Source organism: Leucoraja erinacea, chromosome 28, assembly GCF_028641065.1.
Source record: "Leucoraja erinacea ecotype New England chromosome 28, Leri_hhj_1, whole genome shotgun sequence".
NCBI classification, from domain to species: Eukaryota; Metazoa; Chordata; class Chondrichthyes; order Rajiformes; family Rajidae; genus Leucoraja; species Leucoraja erinaceus.
This window is the reverse complement of record NC_073404.1, coordinates 25,727,021-25,753,318: the sequence shown is the minus strand read 5'-3', so window position 1 is coordinate 25,753,318 and position 26,298 is coordinate 25,727,021. Positions and strand designations below refer to the sequence as shown.

The 26,298-nt window shown below is 45.3% G+C and overlaps 1 pseudogene; it reads left to right on the top strand.

Moving 5' to 3' along the window:
- LOC129710809 (argininosuccinate lyase-like) lies at positions 1–24,553 on the top strand (annotated as a pseudogene).
- The last annotated feature ends 1,745 nt before the right edge of the window (positions 24,554–26,298 follow it).

The following is a 26,298-nucleotide window of genomic DNA, read 5'->3' as shown; positions in this document are numbered from 1 at the left end:
ATGTATCTCCAGGGTGATAAACTGTGGGGAGGAAGGTTTGTCGGAGCCATGGATCCAATGATGGAGAAGTTTAATGAGTCTGTTTCTTACGATCAACGCCTGTGGGCTGCAGATATACAAGGAAGCAAGGCCTATGCCAAGGCTTTGGAGAAGGCCGGGCTGCTAACAAAGTCGGAAATGGATCAAATCCTAAATGGAATGGACAAGGTAATGAAAAACGGGGCAATGAACAGGATTGACCATCAAAGTAAAGATGTTTACATTGTTTACTCCAGTTATATCCAATAAACCACCGCTGTTTGGATAATTGTGTAATAAAAGGCATAATGATGGAATATACTGTAGACATAAGGAACTGCAGACATTGGTTGACCAAGAAAGACAGCAAGTGCTGGAGTAACTCAGCATCTCTGGAGAACAGGGATATAGCGACCAACACTCTTACTCCCCATTCCTCCCCCCCCCCCCTCTTTTTGATGCTGTGCCACCCTGTGTGTTACTCATTTCTCCCCACAATCCCACTCCCCTTATGCCTCTTATCACCTTATCTCACAGCCTTTTGTCTTTTCATCACTGGCCACCCATTAGTCACCAGGCTTTATACAGCCCCACCTTTCTTCCACTCCCTCCTCCCCCCCCCCTCCCCCCCCCCCCCCCCCCCCCACTGCAACCAGTCTGAAAGAAACACTGCCTACATGTTTCTCCTGAGATGCTGATGAGTTACCCCAACACTTTGTGACATGATCACAGAACCACCCCACCAAGCCACTTTGCAAGAGTAAAATAATTAGCCTCTCTCGGTGCTCTGAGGAGAACAAACTCATCTGATGTGTCTGAATCAGTTAAACCTGGCTGCCACAGAATTAGACGTTCAGATAGACACAAAAAGCTGGAGTAACTAAGCGGGGCAGGCAGCATCTCTGGAGAGAAGGTGTTCAAGAAGGAACTGCAGATGCTGGAAAATCGAAGGTACACAAAAATGCTGGAGAAACTCAGCGGGTGCAGCAGCATCTATGGAGCGAAGGAAATAGGCGACGTTTCGGGCTGAAACCCTTCTTCAGACTGATGGGGGGTGGGGGGGAGAAGGCAGGAAAAAGGGAGGAGGAGGAGCCCGAGGGTGGGGGGATGGGAGGAGACAGCTCGAGGGTTAAGGAAGGGGAGGAGACAGCAAGGATTGGAGAGAAGGATTGGGTGGCGTTTTGTTTCGAGACCCTTTTGAAGAAACTCCCGACCAATATTACTGAAGGCTTCATCTCCTACTTTCGGGAGGGGAAGTGGGAATGATTTTTGTATATATTGCTCTTCATAATTTGTGAGATTCAGCGCTGGATGTTTTTGTTTTCAATCTGCTTTAAGATTCATGAAGAATGGAGCAAAGGGACTTTCCTGATCAAAGACGGAGACGAGGACATTCACACATCTCATGAACGGAGACTGAAGGTAAGATGACCACAGAACATAGAACAGCACAGGAACGGGCCCTTCGGCCCACAAATACTCACTCTATACTCACTCTATACTCATGACTGTGTAGCCGGTCATAGTGCGAACACCATCATCAAGTTTGCTGACGACACCACTGTTGTGGGACGTATCACTGATGGGGACGAGGACGAGATCGAGTGACTGACCAAATGGTGCCAGCACAATAACCTGGCCCTCAACACCAACAAAACCAAGGAACTGATTGTGGACTTTGGAAGGGGTAGGATGGGGACACACTGTCCCCAACGTCCAGGTTCAGAAATAACTGCTTCCCCCACAGCCATCAGGCTATTAAACTCAACTGAAACATAACTCTGAACATTAATAGACCATTATCTGTTTATTGCACTTCATCTGCTTATTTATTGATGTGTGTATATATTGATATATAATGGTATATGGACACACTGATCTGTTCTGTATTCATGCCCACTATATTCTGTTGTGCTGAAGCAAAGCAAGAATTTCATTATCCTATCTGGGACACATGACAATAAATTCTCTCTTGACTTGACTTGAATGTTCTTGCCGAACATGATGCCAAGTTAATCTGATCTCGTTTGCCAGTAGATGATTCATATTCTTCTATTTCTTGCGCTTCCATGTTCCTTACCAAACTATAAAAGTCACTATTTAACTGCAAAGTCAGCAGAAATAGTTATCTACTTCTGAGGATTTTCTATGAAAGATGTTATTGCAATATGCGTTTTTTATTTCAGGAACTGATTGGACAAACTGGGGGGAAATTACATGCTGGTCGCAGCAGAAATGATCAGGCAAGTAAAATCATGTTCCATTGAATCTCATTTCTAGCACACAGGGTTATTGTATCTGTGCCACCTATTGTTATTATGTGTCATTTGATCCACCGAAGGTTAAGGTAGGCTCTTTGGTCTGGCTGCTTCCTCAGGCAAAAAAACAGAGGTAGAGCTGCTAAAAAACATGTTTTAATGCAAGGTGGTGCAACAGCAGAGTTGGTGCCCTAGAGCGCCACAGACCCAGATTTGATCATGAGCACGGATGCTGTTTGTATGTTCTCCTCGTGATCGCGTGGGTTTTTCTGCGAGATCTTCGGTTTAGTCCCACACTCCAAGGTCGTACAGGTTTGTAGGTCAATTGGCTTTGGTTAAAAAAAAGTAAATCGTCCCTAGTGTGGAGGGTAGTTTTAGAAACATGGAAGCATAAAAATAGGTGCAGGAGGAAGCCATTCGGCCCTTCGTGCCAGCACCTCCATTCACTGTGATCATGGCTGATCGTCCCCTATCAATAACCCGTGCCTGCCTCCTCCCCATATCCCTTGATCAGGACTTTCTTATGAAGAAAGACTGGATAGACACGGCTTGTACTCGCTAGAATTTAGAAGATTTAGGGGGGATGATCTTATAGAAACGTACAAAATTCTTAAGGGGTTGGACAGGCTAGATGCCGGAAGATTGTTCCCGATGTTGGGGAAGTCCAGAACTAGGGGTCACAGTTTAAGGACTAGGGGGAAATCTTTTAGGACCGAGATGAGGAAAACATTTTTCACACAGAGAGTGGTGAATCTCTGGAATTCTCTGCCACGACAGAGAATAGCAGTTGGCGTGACTTACTACAGGGCAAGTATACGAGAGGTGTACTGACTGTGTGGGCAGACACTTTAGTAGTGATTGCCCAAGGGGTTCACTGTCGAGGACTTCATAATGCCTCGCAGCGCCAGAGACCCGGGTTCGATCCTGACTACGGGTGCTGTTTGTACGAAGATTATACGTACGTTCTCCCTGTGACCTGCAGGGAAATTCCCCTTTGTTATCAGGCCTCTGGATGGCCTTTCAAGAAACTAAAGTACAATCCCAATTCCCCTCTACCTCATCGCGAACATTAGACTTTGCCTCAGAAACTGATAGAAACATAGAAAATAGGTGCAGGCGTAGGCCATTTGGCCCTTCCAGCCTGCACCGCCATTCGATATGATCATGGCTGATCATCCAACTCAGTATCCCGTACCTGCCTTCTCTCCATACCCCCTGATCCCTTTAGCCACAAGGGCCACATGATGCGCTACAAAGATGAGAACTATATTCAGCACCCTGTATCTTTCCCTTCACTTTCCCCATATTGAACTTGAGGTTGGTTTGATTGTATTTATGTATAGGGCAGCGTGCAGAACAATGCCTTTCACTGTACTTTGGTCCACCTGACAATAATAAACTTAAACCTAAGCTGTAAATAACTAAATGCAAGGAACCATTTTCTAGATGCCGACTGATGTGAGAATATGGCAACGAGATCACATTTCTGATGTGTCGGGCCACCTGAACCAGTTGATTAAGACAATGGTGGAGAGGGCGGCTACGTAAGTTTGCATCCTACACTGTGTTTATGCACTAATAAAGACCATTTACACTTTTAGACAATTTAGTGCGTTTAGGGCTTTTAGACCATTTAGAGCGGCACGGTGGCGCAGCGGTAGAGTTGCTGCCTCACAACGCCAGGGACCCGGGATCGATCCTGCCAACGGCTGCTTGTCTCTACTGATTTTGTACGTTCTCCCCGCGACGTGCGTGGATTCTCTCCGGGAGCTCCGGTTTCCTCCCACACTCCAAAGACGTACAGGATTGTAGGCTAATTGGCAACGGTAAAATTATAAATTGTCCCGTGTGTGTGTGGAGGATAGTGTTAGTGTGCGGACATCGCTGGTCGGCACGGACTCGGTGGGCTGAAGGGCCTGTTTCCACACTGTATCTCCAAACTAAATTAAACCATTAAATGATTATCATAGTAGCTTTATTTCATGCTGTTGATAAAACCGTGTGACAAGTTAGACAGGATCTCAGTAAACTTCAACGTGGAAAATGGCAGTGATCCAAGTAAAATCTATTTTCCTGCCAGCATATTAATACCTCAATATTCAAAAGGTGACTCCCAATCCCATGTACAGATCTTTGACTCTGCTCTCCCCTCCCTCGCTTGTGCACCTGTTGGAATCTGCCTGCTTATATGTGGACAAACCTCTGATTCTTCTCCTTCATGATCACTATCTCTGCTTATACGGGAGGTAGACCGGTATCTAGGCTACTTGGTCACTGGACGTAATTGGGAAAACCCTCACCCCTGATTCTCATACTAATCAAGAATCTGTCAATCTCCGCCTTAAAAATGTCCATTGACTTGGTCTCCACAGCCATCAGTGGCAATGAATTCCACAGATTCATTTCCTTTCTAAATGTACCTCATTTAATTCTGAGGCTGAGGCCTCTGGTCTTCGACTCTCCCACTAGTGGAGACATCCTCTCCCCATCCACTCTATCCAGGCCTTTCACTATTCTGTACGTTTCAATGGGTTTCCCCTCATGCTTCTAAACACCAGCAAGTACAGGCCTTCAAACGCTCATCATATGTTAACCCAATCATTCCTGGGATCCTTCTCGTAAACCTCTTCTGGATCCTCTCCTATGCCAGCATATCTTTCCTCAGATATGGAGCCCACAGCTGTTCACAAGACTAGAAATGCGGGAAATGTTTGTTATGTGTGTGTGCGTGTGTGTGTGCGTGTGTGTGTGCGTGTGTGTGTGCGTGTGTGTGTGTGTACACACACACACACACACACACACACACATATATATATGTGGTATGTGTGTACATATTGAGGTATTAATATGTGTGGATATTGAGGTATTAATATGTTGGCAGGAAAATAGATTTTACTTGGATCACTGCCATTTTCCACATTGAAGTTTACTGAGATCCTGTCTAACTTGTCACACGGTTTTATCAACAGCATGAAATAAAGCTACTATGATAATCATTTAATGGTTTAATTTAGTTTGGAGATACAGTGTGGAAACAGGCCCTTCAGCCCACCGAGTCCGTGCCGACCAGCGATGCCCGCACACTAACACTATCCCACACACACACACACACACACACACACCCACACACCCACACACCCACACACACACACACACACACACATATATATATGTGGTATGTGTGTACATATACACACACTGAACCTTTATTTCTCTCTCCCGTTGATCATATTGTTTACAGTGTACTATGTTTACATATTCTGCTGTGCTGTTGCAAGTAAGAATTTCATTTTTCTATCTGGGGCACGTGGCAATAAAACACTCCTGACTCTTGACCAGTGCGTTATATGGCCTCAGAATTACATCCCTGTTTTTGTATTCGGTTTTGTTTCTCATTCGGTTTCTTGTCCTACATTGTTAAAGACCTTTCTGTTCCGTGCTAATAACCGCGTGCCCTTTGCTCCTCCAGGGAGATTGACATCCTTTTCCCTGGTTACACTCACCTGCAGAGGGCCCAGCCAATTCGATGGAGCCACTGGATGCTGAGGTGATCCTTATTTTTCATTAGTGTGAACCGCTTGCAAAATGGAGGTCTCGTGGTCTCCAACTGTTATCAGGTCCATGGTTATATTTACTTGCAGGATAAAAATAAATATATTTTTCCGCATTTCTTCGGATATGGAACTTGCACTGCTAAATATAGTGTGCACATGCCAACCGAGATATCCTGCATTGATCTTAAAAGATTTGCAAAGTAATAAGCTAAACCTGTGCCGAAAGATTTTAATCTGCAAATAATAGTGATTTTTGAATCACAATGTGCGAATCATTTAGATTTTAAAATTATCACCCCTTGTTTATAAATTCCTCCATGGATTTGCACTTCTCTCTTGAACCTTAATGGAAAGCTGTTGGATTTGCCCTCTTCCAATACCAGTTCCAATTCTGTTGAACATTAATCCATTTTCCTAACTCCACTGTAGGTTGAGATGCGTCAGTGACCCAGGCTGAAACCTCTGGAGAAGGGTCTCGACCCGAAACGTCACCCATTCCTTCCCTCCAGAGATGCCGCCTGTCCCGCTGAGTCCATCCAGCTTGTTGTATCCACCTCTGGAAGTAGCTCCTTAAGCCACTGTGTAATTTTCTTAAACCTTCCTATCTTTATGTAAGACACTTTTTGAAACTCCTGCTTTGACCTTCCTGATCCCGTTTCTCGAAATATGTTTTTACCCTTAGGTGATGTTTCTGTGAAGCACATTGGGCTATATCGCTATGTTAAACGCACCATACCATTTGCACTGAGGTGTTCCCTATGTCAAAAGGAAATGATAATTTTTAACGAAAGCCAGTTTTTATGCAAAGGGGAAGAGAGGAAGGCAAAGAGGAGGGGAAGAAGGGGATGTAGGTGAGAGGGGGAGGGGAAGAGGGGGGAGAGAAAGGGGGTAGATGGAGGAGAGGGGGGTGAGAGGAGGGAGAGAGGAAGAGAGGGGCAGGGGGGAGAAGGAGAAGAGAGGGGGGAGAGGGGGAGAGGGGGAGAGGGGGAGGGGGGAGAAGAGGAGGGAGGAGAAAGAGAGGGGGAAGAGAGAGAGGGGAGAGAGAGGGGGGAGGGGGCAGAGGAATAGAGAGAAGGGAGGAGGAGGGAGGGGAGAGAGAGGAGTAGGGAGAGGAGAGAGGAAGAGAGAGAGAGTTGGGGAAGAAGGGGAGGGGGGGAGGGATAAGAAGTGGGGAGGGGGAGGGGAAGAGGGAGAGGGACGGGGTGGGAACGAGGGGGGAGGCGAGGAAGAGGAAGAGATCACAAGAAAGGGGGAGTTGAGGGAGAGAGAGTCTTTAGTTGGATGTAAGTTCTTACTGCATGCTAGTTTCCGTAACAACGCTACTAAACGTAGATTGAAAGAGACCATCGCCTGTTACTGGGCCCGCCGCAGAATAAAAGAGATCAGAAATAAAAGGAAATGCATTGGCTGGGAAACGCAGTGAGAGATATTCTGAAGATATTCTGAAAAGTATTTGAATCCTTGTAAATAGAACCCTGAAATATTGCCCATTGCACTAAAACTCAAATGATTCCAATGACCGTGACTGAGCTGTGGCATTGATGACAAACCTCACGTTTATTCTGCTGCTGCGTTTTGTTCATTGAACACGCGTGTCCTCTGTTTTGTAGCCACGCTGTTGCCCTGTCACGTGATGCTGAGAGACTGGATGAAATCAGGAGAAGAACCAACGTGCTGCCTTTGGGAAGGTGCTGTATCCACTCTCTGATCTCCAGTGACTTTTAGAGTGAATAAACCATCGTCATTCACCGAGAGTAGGCCAATTCGCCAATTTCTCCAGAATAAATTTACGCCTCGATTACTTTTTTGGATCAATGAGAAATGGACATAGATCGTAGAACAGAACAGACACAAACTGCTGGAGTAACTCCGCGGGACAGGCAGCATCTCTGGAGAGAAGCAATGAGTGGCGTTTCGGGTCGATACCCTTCCTCAGACTCTTCAGACTCTGACTTGAAACATCACCCACTCCTTCGCTCCAGAGACGCTGCCTGTCCCTGCTGATTTACGCCAGCATTTTGCGTCTATCTTCGGTGTAAACCAGCATCTCCAGTTCCTTCCGACCCGTGGAACAGTACAGCACAGGAAACGGCCCTGCGGAGCTCAATGTTTGGGCCAAACACGATGCCTAGTTAAATTGATCTGATCTGCCTGTACTTGATGCATATCCTTCTATTTCCTGCAATGCGGCTATCTTCAATGGCACTATCATATTTGCCTCCACCACCACCCCTGGCAATGCGTACCAGGCCCCATCCACTCTCTGCTTGCCCCACACATCTCCATTAAACTTTCCCCCTCTCACCTTACAGCTGTGCCTTCCAGTGTCGGCCATTTCCTCCCACCACTCTATCTATGTCTCTCATTTAGTTTAGAGATTAGTTTAGTTTAGAGATACAGCGTGGAAGCAGGCCCTCAGGCTCTGGGTCCGCGCCGACCAGCGATCCCCACTGGGGTCAATTTTTACATTTACCAAGCCAATTTAACTACATACTTGTACGTCTTTGGAGTGGGGGAGGAAACCGAAGATCTCAGAGAAAACCCCATACAGGTCACGGGGAGAACGTCCAAACTCCATACAGACAGCACCCGTAGTCGGGATCGAACCTGGGTCTCTGGAGCTGCATTCGCTGTAAGGCAACAACTCTACCGCTGCGCCACTGTGCCACCCGTAATTTTATATATTTCTATCAAGTCTTCCCTCAGCCTTCAATGTTCCAGTGAAAACTATCTTCCCTGTGTTCTCTTTAACTCTAAACTAAACTAAACTAAAAACAATCCAAGCCTATCTATATTATCACTGAAGCTGAAACCATTTAATCCAACGGCGTACAATTGATTCGTGCAAATTAACCTTTTAATATCCTAGTGGCGCCATCGCTGGGAACCCTTTTAAGGTCGACAGAGAATTCCTTCGTAAAGGTAAGGCTTTAAAATTTTTTTTAAAATGCTGAAAACTTTATGATTAAGACTTCATAAATTGCAGATTAATTGAGTTACCAAATCTATTGTCTTGTCTTTTAGGTGCATCAGTTGATGTTGTTAGCCTGGATGTTAAATTTGTGTTGATTGTGTGTTTTTGTCATTTTTATTATATGTATGACTGCAAGGCAACGAAATTTAGTTCCGACCGAAAGGTCTGAATGACAAATAAAAAATTCAATTCAATTCAATTCAATTGTGGCCTATATATTGCCAAGAGTTGTGCATTGGCAGTAAAGCTTGAGCAGTGATTCCAAGCTGGAGAAGAATTAGAAATTGCTAGCCATGACTTGCGAGTCATTAGTCATACAGTGTGGAAACAAGCCCTTCGGCTCAACCTGCTCACACTGACCAACATGTCCCATCCACACTAGTCCCACCTGTCTACACTTGGCCCACATCCCTCTATACCTGTCCTATCCGTGTACCTGTCCAAGTGTTTCTTAACTGTCACAATAGTACCTGCCTCAACGACCACCTCCGGCAGCTCATTCCACACACCCACTACCCTTTGTGTGAAAAGGTTATCCCTCAGGTTCCTGTTCAGTTCTCCCCCCTCCCCCCCACCCCCCAACACCTTAAACCTACATCCTTGGATTCTCACTTCCCCTACTCTGGGCAAGAGGCCTTCTATGTCTACTCCTCTCATGATTTTGTACACGTCTATAAGGATCAGAAGACTTGACCAGAAAATGAAAGAAATCTTACTGAATCTTTTCTGAAAGCAACTTCATCTGACATATTTACCTCAGGATAAACCGGTTTGCATAACTTCCTTGTAGTTTAAAGCTTCTTGTAGGGAGAATAAAATGGTCTTCTGCTGACAGCTGAACTACTTTTGTTTGTCTTTCAGAACTGCAGTTTGATGCCATTAGTTTGAACAGTGTGGACGCAACTACTGAGCGAGATTTTATTGGCAAGTACATTTCTTCTGACAAAATAACCCGTATTTCGGTCATTCTGAACTCCGGCATTTATTCCACAAATAAATGTGGACGGGTGTCGGGGTTCACCAGTGAGAATGCACACGTGTGTGATGATTCCTGTTGAGAAAGGTTTCCAGTGGAACTGGTTCCCTGAGTAGAGTTGGTGCCAGTGGATGGCAGAAATTCCCACACATCCATAGTTTGATATTGTTCACCAATTTTTTTTTAAGTGATTTTCATTTGTAATCTAAATAGTTAACATAAATATGCTCAGAATTGACTTCAATAGGCAGCCGCAGTGGATCCAATGTCACTGTGAACAGTTACTCAGAACAAACATCTTCTGTGCTCGCACTCCCTCTCTCCCTCTCTCACACACTCTCTCGTTCTCTCTTTCTCTTTCTCCCTCTCGTTCTCTCTTTCTCCCTCACTCTTCCAATCTCTCTCATGCACAAAGTGTTCCCTCTCCCTCTCTACCCCTGCCCCCTCTACCTCGCTCTCACGCTCCCCCTCTCTCGCTCCCTCGCTCTCATGCTCACTCTCTCTCTCTCTCTCCCTCTCTCTCTCTGTCTTTCTCTCTCTCTCACTCTCTCTCTCTCTCTCTCTCTCTCTCTCTCTCTCTCTCTCTCTCTCTCTCTCTCTCACACACTCTCTCTCTCTCTCGTGCGTGCGTCATTCTCTCATTGGGTCCATGTTTCCTCTTTAATCTCTACAGTTCTGTGATAAATATCCAGCAGGATCTCTAATTGCATGAAGGACCATCACACTAGTTTGTGTTTGTAACACATATCTCTTGTTTATTAAAGCTGAGATCCTGTTCTGGTGTTCCCTGTGCCTGATTCATCTGAGTAAGATCTCCGAGGATCTAATTATTTACTGCACCAAGGAGTTTGGATTTGTAACGCTGTCTGATGCCTACAGGTAATTCCATAATCAGCGATTTACTCATTCGTTCATTATAATCTGGTACCAACACACACACAATATATTGTGTAGGAAGGAACTACAGATGCTGGTTTAAACTGGAGATAGTCACAAAATTCTGGAGTAATGCGGTGCGTCAGGCAGTGTCTCTGGAGAAAAGAAATAGGAGATGTTTAGGGTCAAGACCCTTCTTCAGACTGAAAGTCAGGGAAAGGGGAAACGAGAGATATAGTGTGAGGTGATATAGTGAGATATAGAAAGATTGAATGAAAGATATGCAAAAAGTAACGATAATCAAATAAATGCGGAGCCCACAATGGTCCATTGTGGGGTCAGTGATGACGACTTATACAGACAGTGAACCTCAACCAGTACAATTGCCAGGGTGGGAGAGGGATGGAGAGCGAGGGGATGCAAGGCTTACTTGAAGTTAGAGAAATCAATATATTATTTGTTTGGGTGAAGGGTTTGCTTTATCTTAACTTATTGGTGTATATTATGGGAATTTGGAGGGAGGTTACAGCTGGCAGTGTGGTTTAATCGATGAAGGAATGTTGCAACTGGAAATACCTCCAGAAATAGCAGCACAAGTCCTCCTGGTAAACTTTGTGGGTGGCACGGTGGCAGAGTTTCTGCCTTACAGTGCTTGCAGCGCCAGAGACCCTGGTTCAATCCAGACCACGGGTGCTTGTCTGTCCCGAGTTTGTACGTTCTACCCGTGGGTTTTCTCCGAGATCTTCGGTTGCCTCCCACACTCCAAAGACGTACGGGTTTGTAGGTCAATTGGCTTGGTGTAGGTGTCAATTTTCCCTAGTGTGTGTAGGGTAGTGTTAATGTGCGGGGATCACTGGTCGGTGCGGACTCGGTGGGCCGAAGAGCCTGTTTCTGCGCTGTATCTCTAAACTAAACTAATGACCGAACAAAGCTATTTGGATCAATCACCCAAGAGTGGGCATCCCGGACGTCCTTTCTTCTCTTTGATCGGTCACTTGCCAGTGATTTTTACAGGTCGCTGATAATGTTGCAATGTTTTTAAAGACTTTTGCGTCACATCTTTGCGTCATTTTTCCCAGTCATCCTGGCCAACTGATTCCGTGCGGGATTTTGGAGTGGAACGCCTGTTTCAGGATCCTAATTCCAGGCGCACCAACAGAGTAGTCCATCCATCAGAGCTGGAAAGAATGAATGAATGGATGAATAAATGAATGAATGATTGATTGAATGCATGAATGAATGTGAATGAATGCATGAATGAATGAATGCATGAATAAATGAATGAATGCATGATTGAATGAATGATGAATGCATGAATGAATGAATGAATGAAACTTTCTACAGGTGCTCCCTGATTTACATGGCTTCGACTTGCGATATTTCGACTTTATGATCGGAAAACGCTTGGCAACGGCGGCAAGCCGCACGTCACCTCCCGTCACGTGGTCGCAATACAAATGCAATCGCAATATAATGTATTCGCAATATATCGCGACGCGTTTTCGACGCGATATTTTCGGTTTACGAGGGGTTTATCGGAACGTAACCCCATCGCAGGTCGAGGAGAATCTGTACTGTTACGGTACCTCTCTCAAACACTAGGTCTGGCAGTTCGTTCCACGTATCCACCACTCTCTGAGTGGAAAATGTTGCCTATCATGCTCGCATTAAATCGTCCACATCTCACCTTAAACCCATATTGTCTGGTTTGTGATTCCACTACTCTGCGTGAAAGAATCGGTGCATTCGCTCCGTCTACATGTGGGGTGGAGTGGGTATGTACGTGTGCATGTGTACGTATGTTGTGCAGGTTTTGTGTATCTCTGTGTGTGTTGGACTGACACGGTGGGGGAAGGGAACGCCAGCCGCGTGGATGCTTGATGGTGTCGTGCATTTCCTTGTTCTTCCAGCACAGGGAGCAGCCTGATGCCTCAGAAGAAGAACCCTGACAGTTTGGAACTGATTTGAAGCAAGGCTGGACGTGTGTTTGGGAGGGTAAGGATATTGTGTTACGCTGTAATTTAAGAAACCAACCAGTGTTGCTGTTCTTTGTTTAAGAGGGAACTGCAGATGCTGGAGAATCGAAGGTTACACAAAAAAGCTGGAGAAACTCAGCGGGTGCAGCAGCATCTATGGAGCGAAGGAAATAGGCAACGTTTCGGGCCGAAACCCTGAAGGGTTTCGGCCCGAAACGTTGCCTATTTCCTTCGCTCCATAGATGCTGCTGCACCCGCTGAGTTTCTCCAGCTTTTTTGTGTGTAACCAGTGTTGCTGTTCTCTGGGTTCTGTCAGACTGGGCCAAAGTTATAGACAAAAAAGTTTTTGTCTATAGAGCCAGCACCGCCATTCAATACGATCATGGCTGATCATCCCCAATCAGTGCCCCGTTCCTGCCTTCTCCCCATATCCCCTGACTCCACCATTCAATCATGGCTGATCTGTCTCTCCATCCTAACCCCATTCTCCTGCCTTCTCCCCATAACCTCTGACACCCGTACTAATCAAGAATCTATCTACTGCTTGCGCATGGCGTGCACAGCCTAAAGTTGTAGGACAACTTGTTCTATTTGATCTTATTTGATTGTGCACGCCGGGTTGATTGCATTTGTCGAAACAGGGTGGACCGCGTGAAGGTTGCAATCTCCCACCCCAGGAATCTATCTATCTCTGCCTTAAAAATATCCACTGACTTGGCCTCCACAGCCTCCTGTGGCAAAGAATTCCACAGATTCACCACCCTTTGACTAAAGAAATTCCTCCTCATCTCCTTCCTAAAAAATCTCGCTGAGTTATCTTTGCCGTAGGTCAGGTCAGGTCGGGCACCATGTAATCCCGTGCTACCTGCTCCATGGTCGGCTAGTCGGCGATTAAAACATCTGCCCCACCTGGTTTGCCAGGTGAGGAGGGGGCTGTGGACCCCCAGCAGGACCAAAAACAAGACCCTGTCAAAGGGCAGTTGAGCTTCTAGCGAGCCAACGGCCACCCACACTTCAGTAGAAGTTGCGATCAATGTCGTACATAGCATTGTAATGAATGATGACAAGGCACACACACACACCAACATCCTGTACTTCCAGCAGCGGAAGTCCGCAGGAACTGGAGGACGGAGATGTGCGGTGCGTCCGTCACCGTTCCCATCGGAAACCAGCGCCACTGCGCCGCTAATGTTTTCAACAATGATGAATGAATTTGATGTAAACCAGCACCAGCAGTTCCACTGAAGAATACATTGTTTTCTGGCACTTTAATATAAAATCTGTTTCATTACTCAGGAGGGTAAGGAGGCAGTGTTTGAAAGCATCAACACCATCATTGGGGTACTGCCGGTGGCAACGGGCGTAATCTCTACACTACAGGTAATACTGAACATTATCGGGCATGTTTGGCATCTGGTACAATGTGGAGGAATTGGATGTTGCATCTTGCTTGATGCTAGTGAGGACAGCGGCCAGCCAGGTCAGCACCAGACTCAGGCAAGATCTATTCTGGCAGTAGGTTGCATGGGTTTAATTAGTGGGAAGACGACAGAAGAAGACACAATGTGCCGGAGTAGCTCAGCGGGTCAGGCAGCATCGTGGGAGAACGTGTAGGAAGGAAGTGCTGATAGACACAAAATGCTGGAGTAACACAACGGGCCAGGCAGCATCTCTGGAGAGCAGGAATGGGTGATGTTTCGTGCCGAGGGTCGAGACCAGGTCTGAAGAAGGGTCTCGACCCGAAACGTCACCCATTCCTTCTCTCCAGAAACGCTGCCTGTCCCGCTGAGTTACTCCAGTATTTTGTGTCTATCTTCCGCATCTTGGGAGAATCGGGATAAGTGCCATTTCAGTTCGGGACCTACCTCCAGGCTGATGGTAGTGAGGGGGAGGGGTGGGTAACGAAAGCTGGAAGAGAGGAGGGGCAGGACAACGCCTGGCAGGTAATAGACCAGGGGTGGGGAACCTGCGGCCTTAAGGCCACATGTGGCCTAAGCCATTAAGTGCAGCCTTTTTGAATGAATCCAAATTTTGTGGAACAAATCTTTTTATTATTATTAATATGTTTTTGTTTGTCTTTTATTATTTTTATTTTAATCTTAAAATAAACGTATTTAAAATACCAAAGTAAAAGAAGATTCAAAATACCAAGGATTCCAGAGTAAAAGGATAAGGGGGAAATCCTTTAAAACCGAGATGAAAAGAACTTTTTTCCCACAGAGAGTGGTGAATCTCTGGAACTCTCTGCCACAGAGGGTAGTTGAGGCCAGTTCATTGGCTATATTTACAGCCACAATTGAAAGAGAAGGCATTAGTAAGTCATGAGGGCTATTTTAACAAAATAATGTACATTTTGAAGTATATCTAATTGAAGTTTCTTGGATGCGGCCTTATTAGATTACAGCTAACTTAATGCGGCCTTCCAACATGAAAAGGTTCCCCACCCCTGTAATAGACCAACACAGGTAAGGAAGGTTATAGGTCAGGCTGATGGTTGGACAAAGGCCAGACATGAAAAGACAGAAGGTGTGAGACAAAAGGATTGAAGAATTGTGAATTGTGAAGCTGGAGGAAGGTATGGAGGTGACCACAAAAGACTACAGATCTTAATTTGAATTATAACCCCTATGTGTCCTGGGCACACATAATACCAACATTTGATGACAAAATTGGAGGGGAAAAAAAGTTGTATTCCTGGGGAACTATTTAATCGTAGCAGAAAAATAGTAAATAGTAAAATACCACAATAATGATGCCATTGTCAGATAAAAGCTACTAAGTTAAAGTTGCTCTTTAGCTAAACTACTCTTATGTAAAGCTACTCTTATGTAAAAGATGAACAGGAAATTGGGTGTAGGGACAGTGGGAGAACAGGTTTACGCTGTGTAATTTGTTGCTGCGGCAACTAAACCAGAGCAGGGAAAAGTAGAAATGTATTGTGATTGTGAGTGATATATTTGTTATACTGATTGTATTAGGAAGGGTGATTCTAGGGTGATGGGTTGTATATATGACTAAGATACTGTATAGTATATGAGGGTTTTTTCTTTTCTTTTTCTTTTTTTCTCTTTTTTTTGTATGGCTTTGTAAATATTTGATTAGTGTATAAATGTAAATAATTTGGTGTACATATGGTGTACATATAGATGCTAAATTTGTATAAGATAATTATAAGTAGTTGCATAAGGGATGGGAATTAATAAGCTTTGGCTTCTTCTCCTTTTCGGACACATACGATTTCATTTATTTATAGATATTGTTTATGACACTTTATAAATATTCTTGTTTTGTTTTTTGTACGCTGTTTCACACTTGCTTTTTATTCTTTTATTCGGTTCGAAATAAAGAATGAAATGAATGAATAAATAAATTGTATCTGATTGTTTACAAGAGGAGAGAATTGTTACATCCCATTAAGTCTTCAAATGAAATTCTGGAGAAAGAAATCTTCATAACTTCATAAGTTCATAAGTGATAGGTGCTGTGTGTGGAAAAGAGTGCATGAAATGTGGATTGGAAAATCATTTCCAGCGAAAAGGCATGGTAAAGAAGACATTGAAAGTGTTGGTAGACAAAAGCGCTGGAGAAACTCAGCGGGTGCAGCAGCATCTATGGAGCGAAGGAAATAGGCAACGTTTCAGGCAGAAACGTTGCCTATTTCCTTCGCTCCATAGATGCTGCTGCACCCGCTGAGTTTCTCCAGCACTTTTGTATACCTTCAATTTTCCAGCATCTGCAGTTCCTTCTTAAACACATTGAAAGTGTTAGCGTGCGGGGAAATGCTGGTCGGTGGGGACTCGGTGGACCGAAGGGCCTGTTTCCGAGCTGTATCTCTAAACTAAACTAAACTAAACTAAATTCTGTGGAAGTTGAGTCACTCGATCTTTATCCATGTATCTATTGCCAAAGGTTAGTGCAAAGGGAACATTTCAACTAGAAACTGGGTCAATGAGTAACATCCTTCCTAAAGCAACTCAGCAAATCTAAGGTGATACCAACCAAAGCCAAGAGGTCAGGCATTATTGATTAACACAACTGAACTCAAGTCAAGAGTCTTTTGAATAGTTTTAAACCAGTGATGGATAGATTTTTAACCCGTTCAGTGCCACCCCCGTGTATACACGGGTCATGGCCACTAGTGAAAAATTAAACTTGGCAGTGAGCGGGTGAATAAGCAAGAGGGTGAAAGATTTCCAAGGGCAGATCGGAATGTGGAGTTGAGTTTTCCCATCAGGTCAGCCCCAATCCTATGGAACGGCGGAGATGGGTAAAGAACTGAAGACCTACTCTTGCTCCTAACTTTAGTCTTTCGTCAGAGGGTGGCGAATCTGCGGAATTCTTTGCCACAGAAGAATGTGGAGGCCAAGTCAGTGGACATTTTTAAGGCGGAGATAGATAGATTCTCAATTAGTACAGGTGTCAGGGGTTATGGGGAGAAGACAGGAGAATGGGGTTAGGAGGGAGAGATAGATCAGCCATGGACCCTAATCGAACCCTAGTCTAACCCTAATGGAGGAGTAGACTTGATGGGCCAACTGGCCTGACCACTCCTATCCCTTATGACCTTATAACTCAAAAGTTGATGTGCTCTGCTGATATTTCTCCTAATTACCTGTTTGAAATGTATCGCTAATATTATAAATGGAAGGAGATGATGTTAGCAGTGTGGTGCAAAATCACAAAGAGCAAACTTGTCTAAGCATTTTGCCCCCCCCTTTTAAAGAGAGTCTGTTAGTTTACCTACATGTGATGTTTTTCTTCTCTGAAGGTGAATGAAAAAGCCATGAAGAATGCTCTGAGCCCGGATATGCTGGCTACAGACCTAGCCTACTACTTGGTTCGAAAGAAGGTGAGTGTTTGTGCCATTGCAAAAATCTAATGACCCAGTGCACTAATCAAAGAGTGGGTGGGTGTGATGGAAAATGGGGGAAATGGCTGGGGGAGCTCATTGAGACCTACAGAATAATGAAAGGCCTGTATAAAGTGGATGTGGAGATGATGTTTCCAGTAATGGGAGAGTCTAGAACGAGAGGCTACAGCCTCAGAATTAAAGGACATATCTTTAGAATGGAGATGAGGAGGAATTTCTTTAGGTGGTGAATCTGTGCAAGTCAATGCCACTGACGGCTGTGGAGGCTAAGGCATTGTGTATTTTTAAAGCGGCTGTTCTTGGTTAGTAAGGGCATCAAAGGTTTAGAGGAGAAGGCAGGAGAATGGGGTTGCAGGTAATAATTGATCAGCCGAGATTGAATGGCGGAGAAGATTCGATGGGCCGAATGGCTTATGCCTGACATATCACAGCAACTGTAAAGCTCCCTGGTAGGTTTGCAAGGAACTATTTTCACAAACACTCCGTTAGTTACAAGGCCAGATCCATCCATTTGCAATGCTCAGTTACTATTACTTCAGATCAGCTACTTCATTGGATTCTAGAGCGGTCTATTGAGAGACGTTCTGGTAACACAAACACTTGCCCAACAAGTCCCTCGGCTTTTTTTTTACCCCACAAGGTCAGCTGAGCTCTCTCCCATCTCCACTTGGTAATGCTGCCTGGCCCGCGGAGTTCCTCCATTCATGCCTGTGTCAGAGGGAGGGAGGGAGAGAGAGAGAGAGCGAGAGTGAGGCACACACAAGGTGAATGCGAAATCTCACTTGCCTGTTTCAGTGACAGACACCCACCGCCAGTAAATGAAGACACCCCCATCTGTCTCCCCCTCCTCTCCCTCGACTCCCCCACCTTTCCCTCCCAACTCCAGTCCCGTCCCGACCCCCTGGGAAACTGAAGGTTTCCCGCTGTAATTAAAGAGTTCCCACGGTAGACTGTAAAACTGGGACCCTGGTTCTGGACTCCCCCAACATCGGGACCATTCTTCCTCCATCTAGCTTGTCCAATCCCGTAGATACGATTAGACAGGTATCTAGTTATTTAATTCAATTAATGATTTCTATCGCCCAGCCTCTCATCTTTCAATCGGGTTCGGCCAGGAAGGAACTGCAGATGCTGGATTAAAACGAAGATAGACACAACATGTAGCTCAGCGGGACAAGCAGCATATCAGAAGGGTCTCGACCCGAAATGTCACCCATTCCTTCTCTCCAAAGATGCTGCCTGCCGTCGAACTCATTCTCTTTAAACCGGCATCTGCTGTTCCTTCCGACACATACACAAGAAATAAGCAACTTTTCGGGCCGAAACGTTGCCTATTTCCTTCGTTCCATAGATGCTGCTGCACCCGCTGAGTTTCTCCAGCATTTGTGTGTGTGGGTGGGAGTTGGGGGGTAGAGAGATAAGGCAGCCTGAGGAAAGGCTCGCCTGTCAATTTCCCTCCGTAGATGCTGCCTGGCCCGCGGAGTTCCTCCAGTTAGAAACTGCTTTCAGACAAAAAGAGACACACTGACATTAATGAAATGCTTGTTAGCTAGTTTTATTAGATTTGTATGTAAATAGCAAATTGGCTGGATTCACTCTATCCAATTTCCGGGTTCACCGTTCGCAGGAGTTCCCACGGTGACCGCAAGAGTTACTACGGATATCGCACTGGCCACTACGTTCATAAAATGTTGCAATGTTCAACCACAAGTGCACAAGTCACTCTTGGACAAATTCAAACATGTTTGAATTTTCTCCCGAGTACCCAAGTTACACGATTACCTGCCGTTAGCGCCACGGTGGTCCACGAATGCCGTACTGTTATCGCACGAGGTTCCCACGATGTTAAACTCTGGTTACCTCTTGCGTCAAGTCGCCCCGTGAAAAGGGGGTTTAAAGCCCTAACTCTTAAAGGGGGCACAGTGGCGCAGTGGTACAGCACCAGAGACCCGGGTTCAATCCTGATTACGGACGCTGTCTGTACAGAATGTGTGCGTTCTCCCCGTGACCGCGTGGGTTTTCTCCGGCTGCTCCCCGGTTTCCTCCCACACTCCAACGATGTACAGGCTTGTAGGTGCATTGTTTTCGGTAAGATTGTAAATTGTACCCAGTGTGCAGGATAGTGTCGGTGTACGGGGTGATCGCTGGTCGGCACGGGCTCGGTGGGTTGAAGGGCCTGATTCCACACTTTATATCTAAAATCTTGTTTTGACGGGAACAGGCATGAGCAAAGAAAAGGTCTGCCTTTACGAATGCTTCAATTCCACGGCATAATCCTTCAGCAATGCTAACAACGATAATCTTCTTTTATACAAAATAATCCTCGGGAATATGGATGTACATGAGTTATTGTTGTAGCCCATTATCTTTTAAGCAGTGATAAAGGATGAAAAGTCCATCTGACTGAACTGTAATCTTCCTGTTGTTATACCCCTTTTTCCACCATCTGTCATTGGTATTAGCTATTCAGCTTCTCCAACTCAATTGTTTAATCTGGTACACCAGTTTGCAAAGTACCCACTAAATACCGCTGCTGAATTCGGAGTCGGGATATGGGGAGAAGGCAGGAACGGGGTACTGATTGTGGATGATCAGCCGTGATCACATTGAATGGCGATGCTGGCTCGAAGGGCCGAATGGCCTACTCCTGCACCTTTTGTCTATTGTCTTATTGAATTTGGTTAAAGTCTACAACCATATTGTGATTACCTCATAGAAATGAATGGTCACAAATTGCACGCCACAGATGGCTGTGGAGACCAAGTCAATGGGTCTTTTTAAGGCGGAGATAGAGAGATTCTCGATTAATGCGGGTGTCAGGGGTTATGGAGAGAAGGCAGGAGAATGGGGTTAGGAGGGAGAGATAGATCAGCCATGATTGTATGTCGGTGTAGACATGATGGACCAATTGGCCTAATTCTGCTCCTATCACTTTATGAATTCATAGTGCCTTGTATGTTTTAGTTCTGTTATAGTTTGTGATTCTATCTGAATTCTAAACCAGATTCTCTCACTGTAGATGCCATTTAGAGAAGCCCACGGTGCTTCAGGAAGAGCGGTTCATTTGGCAGAGTCCAAGGGGGTTGAAGTCAGTCAACTCTCCCTGGATGAATTGAAAACTATTAGGTACGTGTTGCAGATCTGTTGTGCTCCCCGCTCTTGATGCAGGATGGTCGGAGGAAGGTGGCCTGAGAGTTAGGTATTTAGCCTTTCTAATTTAAATTTAGTTTAATTTAGAGATACAGCGCAGAAACAGGCCCTTCGGCCCACCGAGTCCCCGCACGCTAACCCTATCCTACACACACTAGGGACAATTTACAATTTGCACTGAAGTCAATTAACCTACAAACCTGCATGCCTTTGGAGTGTGGGAGGAAACCGGAGCTCCCGGAGAAAACAGAACGCGGTCACAGGGAAAACATATACAAACTCCGTACAGACAGCACCCGTAGTTAGGATCGAACCTGGATCTCTGGCGCTGGAAGGCAGCAACTCTACTGCTGCGCCACCGTGCCGCCCCTCTTGTGAATACCTTCTGCATAAAGTTAAACATCCTGCAGTACGATAATAGTCTCCAATTGGGCGGAGATAGTGAACTTTGTCCAGGTTTGGAGTTAGGATAGGATGGGAAGGGTTTGGGACGGGTGCTTGAGATCTAGAAGTTATTTGAAGAGTGGGCTGTCGGAGGAATGCATCTCATAAGTATCTGAAGTCGGAAGAAGGGTCTCGACCCGAAACGTCACCTATCCATGTTCTCCAGAGATGCTGCCTGAATTGTTGAGCTACTCCAGCAGTTTGTGTCTTTTTTTTGTGACCAGCATCTGCAGTTCCTTGTGTCCAGCGGATTGTGGGGCACCGTGTAGCTTCTCAGGAGGTCAAAGTGATTATTTTCGCTCTCGTTCTTATTTTTTTTATCTCCTTGCGGCAAAGTACCAAATCCTTCAGCTTTCAACACCACCAAAGGGGGCAATGAGTGCCGGCCACCACGGCATTGGTCAACGTCCATCAACAATTCTTGGGTTGTGCTAGTTACGTTTCAACAGACTAGGTTAAAATCTGTAAATTATTTATTGGGATGGAGAACTTGTATTGGACCTCGCTCCCCCTTTCACTAAGAGAAGAAAACTATTTTAAACTGAAAAGAAGTATAAATGCATTGCTGTCATGGTGGACTGGACTGATGGGTCCATAAGTCACAGGAGGAGCTGAATTAGACCATGGAGTCTACTCCGCCATTCTATCGCGGCTGATCTATTTTGACCTCTCAACCCCATTCTCCTGTGGCGATCTTTATCCAATGGTACCATGGAGAACGGCCAGCTCTCTGGGCATTGTGGGCCGAATGGCCTAATTCTGCTCCTATCACTTACGATCTTATAGTGGATATATTTAAGACAGAGATGGATATATTCTTGGTCAGTATGGGTGTCAGAGGTTTTGGGGAGAAGGCAGGAGAATGGGGTTAGGAGGGAGAGATAGATCAGCCATGATTGAATGGTGGAGTACACTTGATGGGCCGATTAGGAAAAGGAGAGATGCAACGAGACCTAGTTGTCATGGTACACCAGTCATTGAAAGTGTGCAGCAGGCAGTGAAGAAAGCAAATGGTATGTTAGCGTTCATAGCAAAAGGATTTGAGTATAAGAGCAGGGAGGTTCTACTGCAGTTGTACAGGGTCTTGGTGAGACCACACCTGGAGTATTGCGTACAGTTTTGGTCTCCAAATCTGAGGAAGGACATTATTGCCATAGAGGGAGTGCCGAGAAGGTTCACCAGACTGATTCCAGGGATGTCAGGACTTTAATATGAAGAAAGACTGGATAGTCTCGGCTTGTACATGCTAGAATTTAGAAGATTGAACGGGGATCTTATAGAAACTTACAAAATTCTTAAGGGGTCGGACAGGCTAGATGCAGGAAGATTGTTCCCGATGTTGGGGAATATATCAAAAAATGTATTAAATTATTAAAAATGATATTTGCAATACAATAAAACAAAACCGAACCCACCACCATAAAACAAGACAAACAAATATACTAAATAAACGACTATACAACGATGTTACAATCCTTGTCAATGATACATTCAACCCCCCACGGTGACCAGCAGTCCCGGAAATCCCCCAGGGTGACCGTGGACAGCACGGAGTCCCTCTCTAACACCACACAGGCACGGACGTAACCCTGGGAAACCTGCTCATGGGTAGATTACTGGGGACAGATCGTGAGAATTATGGATCTCAAGGCTGCAAATGACAAGTGCAGTCATGGCTGATATTCAGCTTAAAATGAAACAAAAAAAACAGTTGTACCCATGAAGCGGTTTTTAATATGGTTTGAATAATTTTAGCTTATGGCCATGCCAGGCGTAGCTTTTAATTTAAAATCACGGGGGGGGGGAATGTACTGAGGAGTTAGTTTAAAAGAATGGTCAGTATAGTTTATTGTCACTTGTACCAAGGTTCAGTGGAAAGCTTTTGTTGCGTGCTATCCAGTCAGCAGAAAGACAATACATGATTACAATCGAGCCATGCCGTGTACAGTGTATTACAGTACATTTACAGAACAGTACAAGGGAATATATATCGTTTAGTGCAAGGAAAAGCCAGCAAAGTCTGATTAAGAAAGATCAGAGGGTCAACAAAGAAATAGATGGTAGTTCAGCGCAGCTCTCTGGTTGTGGTAGGATGATTCAGTTGCCAGATAACAGCTGGGAAGAAACTGTCCCTGAATGCCATTGGTTATTTATATACAATGGGCAAGTATAAAGTCTTTGTGTGCAAGTGCTTGTATTTTGCAGGTAAACAGTCACTTCTGCAATGAAGCTTCTGGGATTTAAACGAAAATTGAGTCGAGTTAATTTTTTCTCTCTTCGCCAAAAGCCCGCTGTTTGAGAGCGACGTAGCAAAGGTATGGAACTACACCAACAGCGTGGAGCAGTACACGGCGGCCGGAGGCACCGCTCGCTGCAGCGTGATGTCCCAGATCGAGCAACTGAGAGCCTGGCTGAATGGAAGACAGAGCACTTGAGACCTTCACCCTCTTCAGTTCAGTGTCAGTTTAGTTTATTGTCACGTGTACCGAGGTACAGTCAAAAGCTTTTGTTGCATGCTAACCAATCAGGGGAAAGGCAAGGTTACACAGAAAAGCTGGAGAAACTCAGCGGGTGCAGCAGCATCTATGGAGCGAAGGAAATAGGCAACGTTTCGGGCCGAAACCCTTCTTCAGACTGATCGGGGGTGGGGTAGGGGGTGTTCCCTCTTAAAAACAGGGGAAAGGCAATACATGATTATAATCGAGCCATTTACAGTGTACAGATACATGATCAGGGAATAATGTTTAGTGCAAGGAAATGCCAGCAAAGTCCGATCAACTATAGCCCAAGGGTCACCAATGAGGTATATACCAGATCAAGACTGCTCTCCAGTTGTGGTAGGGTGATTCTGTTGCCTGATAACAGCTGGGATGAAACTGCCCCTGAATCTGGAGCTGTGCGTTTTCACAATTCTATGCCTCTTGCCCGAGGGGAGAGGGGAGAAGAGGGAGTGGCCAGCATGCGATTATGCTGCTGTCCTTGCCGAGGCAGCGTGAGGTATAAATGGAGTCAATGGAAGGGAGAGTGGTTTGTGTGATGGTCTGGGCTGCGTCTACAATTCGCTGCGATTTCATGCAGCCTTGGAGCTGTTCCCAATCACCAAGCTGTCCAACCTGTGATGCATCCCACCTTCAACACTATTAACAAATTCTTTGGACATCCATGTGATTTACCCGTAGGTGTACACAACTGTGTAGTTGATCATTGAATTGTGTTACCATTTGGGAAATAGTATTGATCTGCTAAATATTCATGAGTTTTTAATGAGCCTTGAAATCTGTGACTGTGTTAAGCAATGATAATTTACATGGTAATTATGCTTGAACAAATATTTACATTGGAATTGATTGCTGCTTTGAAAGACTGACCCACTGAACTGTATCCAGGTGTAACGCTTACCTGAAATGAACCTTAACAATAAATAAATGGAGTACATGTTGGATTGAGTCTTTGGATGTCCAATTTTAATTTAATCCCTTCAAGGGTCAGAAATCGCAAACTGGGACGTAAGGATCTGTAGATGTTGGAATCTTGCAGAGAACACAAAGTGCTGGAGCAACTCAACAGGTTGAGCATCATGTTTAAGAGGGAACTGCAGATGCTGGAGAATCGAAGGTTACACAAAAAAGCTGGAGAAACTCAGCGGGTGCAGCAGCATCTATGGAGCGAAGGAGATAGGCAACGTTTCGGGCCGAAACCCTTCTTCAGACTCTGGAGGAATTGGCACTTGTGGTTTGGACAGTCCCGACCGGAAACATCACCTGTCCATGCCCACCAAAGCTGCTGCCTGACCCGATGAGTTATTTTATTTTATTTTGTTTGGTTTGGAGATACATCAGCGCCCACCGAGTCCGCACCGACCAGCGATCCCCGCACATTAACACTACCCGACATGCATTAGGGACTATTTTACATTTATATCAAGCCAATTAACCTTCAAACCTGTACGTCTTTGGAGTGTGGGAGGAAACCGAAGATCTCGGAGAAAACCCACGCATGTCACGGGATGAACGTACAAACCCCTACAGACCCGTAGGCAGGATCGAACCGGCGTCTCTGGCGCTGTAAGGCAGTGGTAGCTCCACCGCTGCACCACCGTGCCGGCCTTTGTGTTCAGACTGAGATAGATGCATTCTGGTCCATTGCTCAAACCTTCTGACACATTGGCTGTTGTTGAAGAGTGATCACCACACAGGCAAGGCAGTAGCTTTGGAAGGATGCAGACAAGTTGAACATTCCTGAGCACTTTCATTTGTCCCACTCTGTCCCACACAGTCGTTGCCGGTTCCAGGAATCTATCTGTTTACTTGGGTGCCGGATTTTCAGAAAGCACTTGCCTATTGACCACCGTGTCTACAAACCTGTTGTGCTGCTGCAAGTAAAGGGCCTGTCCCACTTGGCAATTTTTTCGGCAACTGTCGGCATAATTGACTGATGTATCAGGTCACCGAAAACTTTGCGGCACGATGCAGCGTGACGCGCCGTGATGTGGCGGTGACGCGGCATGACGACGTATGACGTGCAGTGTTTTTCCACGTGTCGTAACATTTTCTTTTGTCGCCGCTGGAATTTGAAATGTTCAAAATCTCTTGGCGACGCTGATATGATGCCGGCAGTTGCCGAAAAAAATCTCCAAGTGGGACAGGCCCTTAAGAATTGAATTGTTCTTTTTCGGTTCATATGACAATGAAACACTGTTGACTTGACACTTGAACAGACTTACCTCTGTTGCCATCCAACTTCAACTGAGCATTCTGTCCTGGCTGAGCAATAAGTGTTACTTTTTAGTTTTAGTTTAGATTAGAGATACAGCATGGAAACAGGTCATTCAGCCCACTGAGTCTGCACTGACCAACGATCCCTGTACACTAACACTATCTAACCTACATACACTAGGGACAATTTGCAATTATATCAAGCCAATTAACCTACAAACCTGTATATCGTTGGAGTGTGGGAGATCTCGGAGAACACCCAACACTCAAACACAGACAGGATCGGACTCGGGTCCCTGGCGCTGTAAGGCAGCAATTCTACTGCTGCCCCACCATGCTGCGTTTAATGATACTGGGTTAATCCATAATATTTGAGGAAATAGGATACTAGACTTATTTCCTGCTACTTTTTTTGTGAATGAACCAATGAACCAATGTCTAGGTCCTCACCCAGGCCCACTTCCCCAGCATTGAGGCCACAATTACA